This window comes from Mus pahari, chromosome 1 (genome assembly GCF_900095145.1).
Source record: "Mus pahari chromosome 1, PAHARI_EIJ_v1.1, whole genome shotgun sequence".
Lineage (NCBI taxonomy): Eukaryota > Metazoa > Chordata > Mammalia > Rodentia > Muridae > Mus > Mus pahari.
This window is the reverse complement of record NC_034590.1, coordinates 63758552-63774471: the sequence shown is the minus strand read 5'-3', so window position 1 is coordinate 63774471 and position 15920 is coordinate 63758552. Positions and strand designations below refer to the sequence as shown.

Sequence of the window (15920 nt, the reverse complement as noted above, 5' to 3'; positions counted from 1 at the left end):
TATATATATATATATATATATATATATATATATATATATATCTCACACACACACACACACACACATGCCTGGCATGTGATTAGGCTCACTATATGCTGACTTGAGTTATTAAAAAGGTAATAGTGTTAAGGATGTAACTTTAATATGTTAGTGGGAAATAACAGTAAAGACACTTGCAGATAATGTTTGTATGGTACCAGAAGATCAATCTGAAGTCTGGTCCCAACCCTGGATACTTCCACCCAATAACCCAGGCCTCTCTGGAAACATAACTCCTTACCTTTGAACTGGAATAGAATAGACGACACAAGATTAGTCTAAGAATCGAGTCAATGATTGTGGGTAAAAGCTCTTTTTGTAAAATTAACTGTTAAGTTTTATGCAAAAACAGATTTTTAAATCACCCAAGTAAAGAGTTTGTTTAAACACAACAATATCCAGAAATTTCTCCTCCCAGTTCTGGCACAAAATTGTGCTGTTGTTCGGGTTTGTTTTCCTTGTTCTTAGTCTGGAAAGGGCCTTTGCAGAGTCAGGGAAACTTAGAAAGTTTGTGGTCACCCCTCTGACAGAATCAGTCTGCCCTGTGATGCAGCTTACAATAGGGGCCTGTTTGTTTCATTTAGGGTTGATGCTTATGACGAGGTCTTTTGTTTGTTTTTTTTGTTGTTGTTGTTTTGTTTTGTTTTGTTTTTCGAGACAGGGTTTCTCTGTATAGTCCTGGCTGTCCGGAACTCACTTTGTAGACCAGGCTGGCCTCGAATTCAGAAATCCACCTGCCTCTGCCTTCCGAGTGCTGGGATTAAAGGCGTGCACCACCACACCCGGCTCGACAAGGTCTTTTCTTGTGCCGGGAAATGTCCACACTAAATCGCAACCCAAACCTAAAGTTTTCTTAGACTAGGAACTTGGGCTAAATAGCAGCAGCATATATAAATCTTGTCTTAGCCTTTCAGACTTGAGCTTTAAGTCTAGGCAACAGTGTCACAGTCAGAGGCTACTGTGAATCCTGTACTGATTTATTCCAGTAAACCGGAGAATGCAGCACCTCAGCCACTGAAGCAAGACACGATTTCGTGGGGAAGTTGGGAAGGGGAGTTGGAGAAGATGGCATCACTGGACGCTCATCACTCTGGGTGTCTTCTTGGGCCTTGCCTAAATACTTAGGACCACACATGATGGCATGTCAAGTCAACCCTGGCTGGAATGCACTCCAGCAGGCCTGTGGAGGAGACATGTGCAGTCTGGTTTCTCAGGCTGGCTACACACAAGAGTCCACACTGTTGGGTAATGACACATGTTTCTCATGCTTCTCCGGTGATCCTTTTGCTCCTTTTGTTTTAATCATTGCTGTGACTGCCCTTCTTTAATTCCCTAATTGCCTATGATCTCCAGTTAGGGTTCTGGATTGGAAAGGCTCCCTTTCCAGCTCGAAGGTGTTCATGTCAATACTGGGTTGACCAGCTGCTCCAGGTAGACACTTCCTCCACACCTACGGCACTCAGACTTACTTTCTCATCTGTCGCAGTCACAAAGAAATGCCAGTTTCTTATCTTCTTTTTTCAAGATTTATTTATTTTATTTATATGAGTACATTGTAGCTGTCTTCAGACACACCAGAAGAGAGCTTCAGATCCCATTACAGATGGTTGTGAGCCTTCATGTGGTTGCTGGGAATTGAACTCAGGACCTTTGGAAGTTAACCACTGAGCAATCTCTCCAGCTTGCCAGTGTCTTGTCTTAAAGCAAGTCTCCAAAGCCATCCAGATTTAGTTCAGCTTCCCAAACAACTACAGTTATGAAGTAGGAAATATGTTAGATTTAGGGACACAAAGGTTAATGATGTCTCAACATGGCACCTAATTTACTATAGCTCATGACCTGGGAAGGAAGGAAGGCAGGGAATGAAGTGCTGTGTGAGCAGGTCAACCGCAGAGCATTGTGAGAAATCTAGGTGACTGGGAAGTTTGTTTACTTACTCTGAAAATGCCTTGCACTGTGCGCACCTACTCTACGTAGGTTTCCTAGGAACAGCATTGGTTTTTCAGTTTTGTGAAACAAAATTTAAGACTTTAAAATAAATTTACTTACGTATTTATTTTTGTTTTGCCTGCTTACATGTCTGTGTGAGGGTGTTAGCCTCCCTGAAATTAGAGTTACAGATAGGTGTGAGCTGTCATGTGGGTGCTGAGTCTGGGTCCTCTGGAAGAAGAGTGTGTGTGTGTGTGTGTGTGTGTGTGTGTCTTTTTGAGCTATATCACTGTAGTAGCCCATACTGTCTCAGAGTTCAGTATTCAGCTCAGGGTAGTTTTGAGTTCAAGACTCTTCTGCCTCACCTCCCAAGTACTGAGATTATAGGCCTATGCTAGCACATGCTGGGTGAATTAAAAGTTTTTTTGAGACATGAAAGGGAATGCTTTGAAAGCCAGGCATGGTAACACATACCTGTAGTCCAAGCAGCCAGTGGGCAGAGGCAGAACATTTCACTACAACTTGAAGACCAGCCTGGTCTACATGAGACCTTTTGAAAGAATCTGTATTTCATTTGCTTATTTATTCTGTGTCTTTGTGCTGAACTCATTGCCTATGTGGAAGTCAGAGGACAACCCCTGGCGTCAGTTCTCTTCTTTCACACTGTGGATTCCAGAACACAAACTCAGCTCTTCAGGACTGCTGACAAGTGCCTTTCTATTGGGCCACCTCAGTGATACCATTGGAACCTTCAATCAAAGCAAAATCAAAACCCAAACAAGACAAAACAAAAACAGAAACTCAAACTTCGCATCCTGATCCATCACTGAAGAAGTCAGGACAGGAACTCATGCAGGGCAGGACCCTGGAGGCAGGAGCTGATGCAGGGCAGGACCCTAGAGGCAGGAGCTGATGCAGAGGATGAGGAGGGATGCTGCTTACTGGCTTGCTCCCTATGGCTTGCTCAGCCTGCTTTCTTTTGCTTTTATTTTTGACTTTTCGAGCCAGGGTTTCTCTGTGTAATAGTCCTGGCTGTCCTAGACTCGATTTGTAGACTCAGATAACCTCGAACTCACGGAGATCCGCCTGTCTCTGCCTCCCGGTTTGGGATTAATGGAACCATGGCCTCGCTTGGTGGCATTTTTCTTTTTTTTAGTTGAGGTTCCTTTCTCTCAGTTGATGATAATTTTGTTAAATTGACATAAAACTAACCAACGTGGGATGTATATAGCTCAGTGGTAGTATATTTGTCTAGCATGCATGCACCAGTCCCTAGGACCAATTCTCAGAACTTGGAAATAAAATTATAAATATATAAATAAATAAATAGGCACTGGAGAGATGGCACAGCAGTTTAGAAGTGCTTTCTGTGCCTACAGAGGACCCAGCAAGTTTGGTTCCAAACATCCACAAGTTAGGAAACACACACTATAGCTCCAGGGGATTCAATACTTTCCCCAAAGGTATCTACACTCACAAGCACATCCCCACCTCGGACATGGACACAATCCTAATTGGAAATAAAAAATAGCTGCTGGACGCTGGGCACGGTGGCCCATGCCTTTAATCCCAGCACTCGGGAGGCAGAGGCAGGCGGATTTCTGAATTTGAGGCCAGCCTGGTCTACAAAGTGAGCTCCAGGTCAGCCAGGGCTATACAGAGAAACCCTGTCTCGAAAAACTGAAAAAAAAAAAAAAGAAAAGCTTCTGGGAGTGGTGATGGCACCTTTAACCCTCAGCTCTCAGGAGGCAGAGAAAGATTCAACTCTATGAGTTTGTGGGCAGCCTGATTTACACAGCAAGATCCAAAACAATCAGCTCTACCGAGTGACACCCTGCCTTAAAAGCAAATAAAGAAACTCTTTTAAAAATAAACAAAGAAAACTGTATGTATATTAAAAATTAAAAACTTTAAATGAGTCTCGCTAAATAGGTACTCTTTGCATCAATTCTGGAGTGACTGCTTTAATGTATTATATGTTTTTGAAATGGAAATTCCACTTGAGTGCTTACTGAATGACCTAGGAAGCAAATGTAGGGTTTAAATTTGGTTCTTCCTGAGGTAGTCCCAAAGCTAGAGGGGAGCACACATGGCTCATTTAGATAGAGACCCCAGAGTCACCAAGCGGGAAGGGGACGAAGACAGTCCAGGGTGGAAAGTTAATTAGCACATTACTACTTTAGGAAACTGGAGCACAATCCTACTCAGGCATAGCATATAAAACTTGCCTCAGGAAAAAAAGAGGAAGCTGGGGCAGTCATCTGCTGTGGGTTCCTACTATCACTGGCTGTACCTCGCTGCAGGGTTTGTACCTTGCCCAAGTGTGGACCAAGCTTTCTCCTCTCGTTGAGAAAGCCTTAGGCAGAGTCACAGGTGCTTGAAGTCAAAAGTGTTTAAAGAAACAGTGGGCACCAGGGACTATCAGGGAGGCACTGACAGCAGCTGTTGTCAAATATTAAAGTAAAAAAGATGGTAATGAGTCATGTCTATAATAGTCAAATACCATAAACAACCTAAATATACTTCGGAGGGGTTGGGTTAAAAAGAGGTGATCTCTCAATCTCTCTCTCTCTCTCTCTCTCTCTCTCTCTCTCTCTCTCTCTCTCTCTCCCTCCCCCTCTCTCTCCCTCTCTCTCTCTCTCCCCCTTCCTTTCTTTCTTCTTTTCCTTCAGGGTATTTGTCTTGGAGGTTTCTCTGTGTAGCCCTGGCTGTCCTGAAACTCATTCTATAGACAAGACTGGCCTCACACTCAGTGATCTGCCTGTCTCTGTGTGTGCCACTGTGCCCAGCTGTCAATAAGCTTTTCCAAAGATGTACAACTTTTGTGGGGATTCATCGTAAGATGGTGTGTGTGTGTGTGTGTGTGTATGTGTGTGTGTGTTTATATTTGCAGTATCTATAGACGGTAAAATTATTTTGTAATTCTAAATATCAATTACTCAGTTATACTTTTATTTATTTGCTTTTGTTTTGTTTTGTTTCTGAGGAGACAAGGCCTCTATAGACAGTCCTGGTTGTCCTGGTACTTGCTATGTAGACCAGGCTGATCTTGAACTCACAGAGATCCTCCTGCCCCTGCTTCTTGGGTGCTGGCATTAAAGGTGTGAACCACCATACCCACTTATGTTTTTATTTTTAAGATACAGATTCTCACGATGTTGCCACCCTACCCCCAACTCCTGGGCTCAAGAGAGCTCAATACCTGAGTATCTGGGAGCTAGAATCAGAGACACGGAAGATGGCATCCAGAGTTCATCAAAACATCTTGCATGTAACATTCTAGAATTCTCTAAAAGTACAAAGCGTACTTTAAAAAGAAATATAATAGTAACTTTATTTAAATAACACTACTCATCTTTAGTAAAAAATGTATTGGTTGTTTTTTTTGGGGGGGTTATATTAAAAATGTATGAAGTAGAGAATCTGAGGCATGGCAGTAACAAATTCTGGTTTGAGTTGTGAGTAAAGACTCACACTTTTAGGGAGGCTCTTTCTCTTTAAAAAATGTAGTTTAAAGGTAGCAAGTTCTTAGAGGGTTTTGTTTGTTTGTTTTGTTTCGTTTGGCCCTGGGGGTTGAACCTAGCACATAACCTGGCAGGCCAGCACTCTACCACTGGGCTATAGCCTGGCACTGTACTGCCATTGAAAATCCCTTGCAAAGGGAATGATCTGAAAGCACATTAGGTCTCATGTGTTTCAGAGTGTGTACAAGATTCTCATTTGAAAATGGCCCATCTATCTTAACAAAAAGCTTTCACAAGGAAATATTCATGTATATAGGTGTGTATTATAAATTATATTTAAGGTTTAGAAATGAAATGAGGTACAGATCTCACTTTAAACACTAAAGCTGAAATTAAAAACCAAACCTTTAACATTATTATGTAAGCTGTCTTGTTACATGGTTCCTAAGCACAAACATTTACAAAACAGATCATTATTTCTCCCTGACACCTCTGCCCATGATTTTCCCTAAATCCACATTGAGCCCCTCCAAACTTCTTACAGAGAGATTTGCTGCTATTTGTATGGCATACTTTGAATAAGGACATTTCACCATAAACCATTCCAACTTACTATAACTCAGTATAAAGTACATCTAATGAAACATTATAGTTATGAAGGTTAAGAAAACAAAGACAAAATTACATGTAATGTTCAAACTATGTCACTTTCATTAAATTCATTAGTCCCTTCCGTTAAAGTCTTCTTGCTCTGATATGTCTTCAGTATTTTAGATTATGTGTTTAATTTTTTGTTTGTTTGTTTTTTTCGAGACAGGGTTTCTCTGTGTAGCCTTGGCTGTCCTAGAACTCACGATGTAGACCAGTCTGGCCTTGAACTCAGAAATTCTGCCTCTTCCTCTGCCTCCCAAGTGCTGTGATTAAAGACGTGCAACCACACCTGGCTTATGTGTTTAATTTTGTGTTGAGTTGGTCAGCCCCTTGATTGACATGAGAAGTTACAGTAAGGAAACCGCATATGTATAAAAGAGGGAGACCATCAAGGGACAGAAACGGGTGAAGGACCTTTTTGTGGTAAGACTTTAAAAAAGAAGATATTAAAAAAAGAATAAACAGTGTGTTCACAGTGCAACATACCAGATTCACAATTTCATTTGAAACCATCAGGAAATCATGAAATGTCATGAAAAAAAAAAACCAACAGAGGTAAGGATAAAAATCTTCTAGACTAATTATGAGATAAAATTAAATTACAAATATATCAGGTTCATCCACCATAGAGGCTTAAAGAGATGCCTCCTTCTTTGACAGTGCCTCTCAGTTCTCTGTCCTCACAGCGGGCTGTTCCCTCTACTGCTCATCAATCACTTTGAACAGTTCCAACAGGGACCTCCAAGGTAACCATCATGTTCCAAAAACCAGAGCTTTCAGCTGTCCTTTGGACCAAATGTCTGCAGCCTATCTGCCATTCCTAGAATTTCCTCAGCAGTTTCACAAACAGTTGGTCTGCGACACAGGCCTAGGAATGGCTCAGTCCAAGACTGGCCCTTGTAACTCATCTGTAGTTATCCTTGGAGTACACATGGAGCCTAGATCATGACTCTGAGCCTATCTATAGTAAGGAGCAACAGAGGGCATGGACTATCCAGACAATACAACTTCTCTGTTTTTAAATATAACTCAGGACTTACGGGGTTTTCAAAATAGTACCATTTGGCTTGCTGCTTAAGCTATCCGAGCCAACGAAAGCAGACTCTGAATCAAATAGTCCAGTTCATCCAGTGTGTACAGACTCAGATTTGCAATCATTCTGAAGTGCTCCTCAAATGTGAAAGCCCCACCTCCCATGGAACAGGAGATGGTGTAGGGACCGGAGAAGTTCTGGTCGATGCCCACCTGAATGAACATGGGCATGGCACAGGTGGGAAAGCAGATGATGTGCAGGTTCCCTTTGTGGCCGGCCACACAGCCTCAGGGTTTTCAGTGCCAGGTGGATGGTTCAGGTCCTGAATTTGCTGTAAGCAGTATTAGAAATCAAATACTTCCTGATGCCCTCAGGTTCTCCACTTCTTCCTCTTCTTCTTCTGTCCTTATATGCTTTGGTTCAAAGTCAACCAGCTTAACCAGGGATCTGCCAATATCCATGACAAACCATGGGAATGTTTGCTTTTTGCCGTTTTGTTCTTAACGGTGGGTGGAGCCATCTCTATAGGTCCTGAGTTACTTTTTTAACTTTTGTTAACCTCTCTTCCTCCCTTCCTCTCTCCTTTCTTCTTTCCTTCCAGATACACGTCTTGGTTGAAATTCTTTATTTTTCCATTTATTTGCTCATCTTTTCTTAGATTGTGTTAACCTATTTCTAATAGCTTTTTAATGTCCTGTGTGTTAATTTAACTTCCCAGTGGAGCATCTACTATTATTGATTTTTTTTTCTTCTGATTTTAGGTCACGTGGCCTCCTTGTCTTTTTTTTTTTTTTTTAAAGGTTCATGCTTTTAAAAATGTATGTGTACTGAGTGTATATGCACACTGTGTGTGGGTCCTGGAGGAGGGCAGAAGAGGCCTTTGGACCTAGTTTGAGTTACAGGCAGTTGTGAGCTGCCTGACATGGGTTGGGTGCTAGGAACAAAACTTGGATCCTTTAGTATAGCAGCAGGTGCTCTTAACTGCAGAGTTATCTCTCCAGTCCTTCATCATGCCTTTTAATATTTAATTGATGACTTCTAGGCCTGTTTTAAACAGCTATTGAAACTGGCAACTACCAGCCCCACATGCCCTGTCCTGTGATGGGACTCATCATTTAATTCAATAAGTGAATTTAAGTTGTCAAAGACAGATGAATCTTTACCTTAATTTTGTCCATGGTTTCAATTGTCTTTAGGGATATTGTCTGTGTATAATCAAAGTCTCTTCTATCATGCTGAGGGCTAGGTGCCTTAGATGCTAGTTTTGCCGTGGACCTAACCTTTAGTATTCTGTTCTACTGCAGCAAAAATCCTTCTGGTTGGGGCTGGAGATGCAGCTCAGTTGGGAGAGCAAGTAGGAGGCCCTGCGTTCCAGCCTAGCACCAGAGAAAACCAGACCAAACCTGCTACTGGATCTTTCCATGTCCCATGATGACTGAACACGTTCTGGGAAAGGCACCTTGGGCATCACACTTAACAAGTTGATACAGCCTGGAGTCAGGACAAGTGCTACTACTGTCTTGTGCCTTTCTCCTTTAAAAACTACTTAAAAGGCCAAATATATACATGTTCATCCAACATGGGGCTTATTTGTAACATTATTTCTATTTTTACCAATCTCGGGAGACCACAGTTATCCCCACTCCCATCCCTTTCAGCAGAATATTTATGGACAAGGGTTTATTTTGGTGGGATGCAGATACCCAGGGGTATCATTCTTTTAGAGACTGTTTAGCTTTTGAAAGATGCTGTAGATTAAATCACAAGTGCTTCATGACCTTTCTGTAGTAAGATTCTGAATCTTGTCTTTATCATATAATCTCCTAGTTGGAGGAGGCAGAAGCACCCCTCCCATCCTCCCAATTAAATACATGTTTGGCCTTGTAACTTGTTTAGGTCGAAGTACAGGGGCCAAAATGATAAACATGTCAAGTCAAGATCTAGAGGGGCATCTCATGTTTCCACTTCATGTTTTGAACTTCTATGACCCTTCATGAGAAAAACATGTCCCAAGTAGCCACTGGTCCAAGGAGAATGAGGAAATTTGTGGAGTACACTTGAACCTAATCAGGAGCCTGGAATCAAGCCTATCTGATTCTAGCCCAACCCAGCAGAGCCACCGCAACCCACAGACCCAGAGAAGGAACGATGTTGGTTTAAAGCTCTGAGAGTCTGAAGTTTACTGATAAGCAGAAAAACCTGTTTCAAGCCAGTGGCTAAGATTAAACATTCTTTAAAAGTTTATGCTGCTTTGACTCTGAATTCTGTAATTCGTCAGTTGATTGACGGAGTCTCCTGCCTCTCTACTCCCTAATTGAATTGGACATGTTCTAAGATTCATGTTTGATTAGTTCCACAATTATCATCATTCTAATAGAAATATTTAAAGTGATTCAATCAAAAGGAACTTTATATTTTATGTATTTAACCCTGAGTTTAATAATAATAAAACATGTTCATTTGTCTTACACTTTTCTGATGGCTAAAATGGCTTTTAAAATAGTGATTTTTATCTCAGTAAAAAGAACTTATCTGATTTTTATTGAATAGCCTCAAGACCTCTGTGTGTGCATATATTTGTGTATGTGTGTGTGTATATATGTGTACATGTGTGTATATATGTATATGTTTGTGACCTCATGAGTGTTTATTTTTTTAAATCACTTAATCCTTCTATAAGGTAGATTGTTCAAAGGCAAATAAAAACAAGGAAAGTAGTAACAGTATTTTCTTCTCACTGCCTGATCTAGGGTAATTGTTACTAACTCTGTTTTTTAATTTTCTTAATTTTTTTGATTAATTTATTTTATGTTTTGGTACTCTACCTGCTTGTGTATCTGTGCACCATGTGTGTTCCTGGTATCCTCAGAGGTCAAGAAAGACTGTTGGACTCCTTGGGGCTGGAGTTACAGGTGGATGTGAGCAAACATGAGGGTGCTAAGAATCAAATCCTAGTCCTCTAGAGTAGGGTAGCCAGTGCTCTTAACAGTGAAGCTATCGTTCCAGTTTCTAATTTTTGCCTTTTATTTTAATATACTCTTACAATAATGTTTCAAGTATATGCAAAGGAGTCATATTTATTTATCAATTTGGGGGGGTGTTTGTTTCTTTTCTTTTTCTTTTTTTTTTTTTTGAGACAGGTTTTCTCTACATAGTCCTAGCTGTCCTTGAACTCACTATGTAGATCAGGCAGGTCTCAAACTTACAGAGATCTACCTGTCTTTGCCTCCTGAGTGATGGAATTGAAGGCATGTGCCACCATGCCCAACTTCTTCCTTGATTTTGTTGTTGTTGTTGTTGTTGTTGTTTGTTTGTTTTTTGGGTTTTCTGTTTTTGAGCATGGTTTCTCTGTGTGGTTCCTGGCTGTCCTGGAACTCACTTTGTAGATCAGGCTGGTTATGACCCTATCTGCCTGTCTCTGGAGTGCTGGGATTAAAGGCCTGTGCCACCACCACCAGCCTTCCTCCTTGATTTTTTTTTAAATGATTCTGGGGCTGAAATATGCAGGGCTCTATGCCTTATTTTCGCTTAGTGATAAATATTAGAGATTCTTCAAGAATAGCACACAAAGAGTCTCTTAAGTCTTTAAAAAAAAAAAAGACACAGCACTCAAAACACAATGTTTTGAGAATGATGGGAGACCTATAAGTCAGAATTATAATTGTGACAACTCTAAGAAGTTATTTTCTGTTTCACTGGCATGCAGTGGAGTTTTTTCAGAAGCCACTGTTAACTGCAGTAGAGTAAAAACAGAAGTGGATACAAGAACTCAGCAAACAGAAGTGCCTAGGAGAACTCATGTCTTTTATTAAGTCAGACATTGAAGAGATTTGCAAAGAATCAAAACCTGCCAGGAAGTGGTGGTATATGCCCCCAATCCCAGCCAGCACTGACAATGACAAGTCTGACTTATAGGTCAGGTGGCTCTCTGCGTTTGAGGCCGGTTCCAGAGTGAGTTTAGGATAGCCAGGGCTACACCGAGAAGCATTGTCCCCCCAAAACTGGGGAAAATAGCAAACAAACAAAAAAATGTGAGGTTTTTCTCATTGGCCTTTTCTTTTAGACACATAATGATTGGACTGTTTGGTTCTTTGAGATAGGCTCTTACTTTGCTTTCCAGGCTTGCTCTAACTCACACAGTTCTTCCTGCCTCTGCCGCCCAAATGCTGGACTCAGTATACTTTTTAGAATCAGCATTATTTATAATAATGTTCTAAATATTTATTATTTAAATTTTTTAAAGATTTATTTTATTTTACATATATGAGTGTTTTACTGACATGTATGTCTGGTGCCCATGGAAGTCAGAAGGGGGAGTTGGAGCTCTTGAAACTAGAGTTATGGGTAGCTGTAAGTCAGCATGTGGATGCTGGGGACCAAACCCATGTCCTCTGTAAGAGCAACAAGTACTTTTAACTGCTGAGCCATCTCTCTAGCCCTGTTATTTTAAATCAACAAATATTTTCTGATTTATAATTTTCAAAATGATAGATTAACAAATTATATGTAGTCCACGTAAACTAAAGCTTTTTTTTTTTTTTTTTTTTTTTTTTTTTTTTTTTAAGACAAGGTTTCACTGTGTAGCCCTGGTTGTCCTGGAACTTGCTTTGTAGACAAGGTTGGACTTGAATTCACAGAGATCAGCCTGTCTCTGTCTCCTGAGTGCTGCAGTTAAAGTTGTGTGCAGCCACCACAAAGGAGAGTTCTTAACATTTAAGAGCATACACTGTCCTGAAGCTGAAGGGATTGAGAACTGCTATTCAATCAAATACTCGCAGCATAACTGAAGTTGTCCTTTGCCATCTGACAATTACCTGTGTGTGGAAAATAGTTAATGTGCACTCTATGCTCTCAGTGGGTGCACCCACCCAAGAGCTCTGGATGCCTGAATGAATGAAAGACATGCACACACAACCTTTATGTTTTAATATGCCTTAACTAGCTCAATAGCTAGGCACTTCCAAACCTCCCCATGGCTCGCACACACTCCCCTTCAGTATATTTTTTATTTTCAATCATATTGAATGAATAAGCTTCAATGCACTTTATATCTCATGTGTTTAAATTACGTTTTTTTTTTCTTTTAAGCTTAAGGACCATTTTATTGAGGTGTGTAGGGAATACCACAGGAAAATACAATATAAATCCTGGGAGCTGCTGAGAGGAGGGAGCTGGAGAGGAGGGGCAGATAGCCCTACCTTTGACAGAAAGCAGGCAGATCCAGCAATAGAAGTCTTCAAGCAGCTGCACAACATGGTAGGGTTGGTCTTTATGGAGAACAGGGGGCTGGCCCTCAGTGTTTGGGAAAGCATGCTTAGTGCTTCAACTGGAATCCAAAGAAGACAGATTGGAGAAAGTGACAGCTCACACCTTTAATCCCAGCAATTGGGAGGCAGAAGCAGTTGGATGTCTGAGTTTCAGGCCAGTCTGTTCTACAGGGCAAATTCCAGGACAGCCTGGGCTACAGAGAAACTCTGTCTCAAACAACAAAGCAACAACAACAAAACAACAACAACAAAACAACAACCACCACCCAAGGCCTTATGAGTTAGAACTTGAAAACCAGGCAAGCTTAGTAGCATGCTACATGGCCACAGTCTGTTTTGCCTTGTTGGAAGCGGAGTCGTGGGTTCAAACACATCTTTCATCCCATCTTTTTAACACTTTATAAGGTGAAAATTGTCCTTTTCTTTTAATTCTCTAGAAAGCAATCTGAGAGAAATCAATGTTTAGTGAGGAAGTTGTGCTGTAGGGACCATGTGAAATTATTTTTACATAGTTCTGTGTTTTGATCGTCTTGAGTTAAGAATTCTCCATGCATATCTATGCATCTGTTTAATTCATTTACCTAATGGACTTTATTCTTACCTTGGCCTAGGCTATTTCCTCTTGAGAGGGTAGTCCTCGAAGAGAGTGAGTGAACCCAGCCTCTCAACATTCCCTACTAGAAAACAGGATGCTAACCAAGATGTTTTACTGTGACTCATAATAATTTCAACCTTTGAAACAAAAGACAGGTCAGATTTCACATATAAAAATATATGTATGGGTAGTTTGTCTACATGAATTTATGTACACCATGGCACCTTGGTGCCCTCAAAAGCCAGAGAGAACATCAGATCCTCCAAAGCTTGTATTCTGCCTTGTTGGTGAATACTGTTTTGTGGGTGTTGGAAATTGCATTCTGGCTCTTTGGAAGGGTAGTCAGTTCTCTTAACCACTGAGTCATCTCACCAGCCCCTGAATTTTAGAACTCACCAGGTTAAAACTAATTCACCTAATTTTCAGAATAAAGTGTCTATGCAACTGTTATCTAATGATTTTCTCCAATAGTGAAACATTCCACTGAAGGGAAGCTTTCCAAACAGGAAGATAAGCAACTTAAAACAGCTTCAGGAAGTCCCTGAAATTGACCAGATTCATTAAGTCCTTCCCTGCCAGAGTAAGTAAAAGCAACAGATTTTCAGAGGAGACAAGCTGCAAAGAAGACCCTAATATCATACCAGCTGCCTGGAAGAAACAGAAACCAGCCCAGCTGCCTGGAAGAGGTTTGAACCAACTGAGACATCTGGAAAGGACACTCTTCAGCCTGCAGAACTGCTGTAGGCTGTGCAGTGGGCTTCAGGTTCCCAGGTTTTGTGAGCTGTCACCCATGCTGGAGTGGTGGAGTGGGCTTTGGTGATGTAGCTGTTTTAGAGTCACTTCTGCTCCTGTAAGTAACCCAATAAATCTCATTGGTTTACCAAGTTGTTGTGGTGGTATCAGTGCTTTGGTCTGTTGTGGGCTCCCTATCTGGGGTGAGTAGATGTGTGTGTGTGTTCGCATGCGTATTGAGCCTTCCTAAGAAAAGTTTTGTCATACAGCAGTAACCAAATCATGTTAAATTTTGTTTTTATTTGACAAAGACAACAAAACAAAACCTAAAAACCAGCATAAGCCACAATAGCCATTTGAAAAACCAACACTACATACATAAACACACAAATATATTTTAATGTCTTTTGTTAACTTATGAAACTTATATTGTACTTTTGATTTTTGCACACAAAGGACACAACCTAAGAATATTTTAAAAAATTTAATGTGGACTTATTAAAGATGTAACTTGGCAGTAATATACTTGCCTGGCATGTATGCCACCCTGGATTTGATGTCCAGCATTGAAGAGATAGAGAGGAGAGAGGGGGGAGTGAGGCAAGGGAAAGGGAAAGAGAATGAGGGTAAGAGAGAGATATGAATATATCTACCAAACTGAGGAATTATTTTTTAAAAAAGAAAATCTAAAAGTAGTACTGGGTATTGTGTTACAAGCCTTTAATCCCAGCAGAGGCAAGCAAAACTCTGTGAGTTTGAGGCTAGCCTACTCTACCCAGAGTTTTCCAGGTTAGCCAGTGAGACACTTTCTCCAAACAAACCAAACCATCCACAAATTTTCACATTCAAAGGAAACCCCAATTCCGCAAACTCCAAAAGGCAGTTTAAATATCCAGAAATGTACTCAATCTGGACTGTAGGAGGATTTCTGGCAGTTATATAAAAGTCAGCATTCCTCAGAAACTTGTGAAACCAATTCCCTTCTATCCAAATGAGACATTTGGTTACTGTGGTGCCTATCAGTATATCAAAGTGCATGCATGCTGGCATTCAGGCTTCCTGGTACCACAAATACCCGTACACTCTTCAAAGTGCATGCTAGCATCCTAACCCGTCTTTCCTCGGGTACCCTAACCTCCCTCCAGTCCACAGGCTTCCATTCCGCCAGCTTTTTTTTTTTTTTGGTTTTTCGAGACAGGGTTTCTCTGTATAACCCTGGCTGTCCTGGAACTCGCTTTGTAGACCAGGCTGGCCTCGAACTCAGAAATCCGCCTGCCTCTGCCTCTGCCTCCCGAGTGCTGGGATTAAAGGCGTGCGCCACCACGCCCGGGTTCATTATTCTGTATGACCCTGCTATTCTTGCTTTTTTCTTCTTCTTCCTCTGCTTTGCTCTTCCTTCTCTTACCATCCTTGTTGTCTATCTGCTGCTATTCTCCCTTCTCTCAAAGATATCCGTGGCCATGCTGGTCGTGTTCGGTTTATCTTTTTTTCTGCTCCGTATTCTCCAGATGCCATGGCAGTTCTCGATATCTACAATAAAATTTTCTCTTTAACCATATCATAAGAGTGGACTTGTCATCAGCTTATGTGTGTGTGTGAACTATCCCTCCACTGTGCCTCATAGCTCACTAAGGCTCTGACAAAATGAACTATTTGCTTTGTGTATCTTAAAAACCAGATTATAGAATTTTTTTTTTTTTTTTTTAAGACAAGGTCTCTCTGTGTAGTCTTGGCTGTCCTGGAACTCACTCTGTAGATCAGGCATCCTTGAAATCAGAGATCTCTGTTCTTTTGCCTCTTTAGTGCTGGGATTAAATGTTTTTTTTTTTTTTTTTTGAGATGTACTCATTATGTAGCCCTGACTGGACTGGAACTTGACATTTAGACTTGATTGGCCTCGAACTCCAAGAGATCCACCTTCCTCTGCCTCCTGAGGGCTGAGGTTCAAGGTTTGAGCCATCAAGTATGGCTCAGATACTGTATTTATTCTAAGGCCATTTGGAAGTGTAGCAGATTGAAGAGGTGAGTGCTATTAGGCTCAGGCTAGCTGTTACTATTGTGAATACCCTTCCAGAAATGTGACTTCTTCAAAAGATCTCTAACTCCTCTGGGGACGCTTTTCTCACAAAGCACCTCTTAATAAAAACATTTTCCTGGGGACTCAACTCCTGCAAGCCTGTCTAGGTGCTTTTATGAGTGTGGCAGTTTGC

At 41.0% G+C, this 15920-nt stretch overlaps 1 pseudogene; it reads right to left on the bottom strand.

Annotated features, from left to right (window-relative positions):
- Positions 1 to 6859: 6859 nt before the first annotated feature.
- Positions 6860 to 15920, bottom strand: part of LOC110319062 — a 9823-nt pseudogene continuing 762 nt past the window's right edge.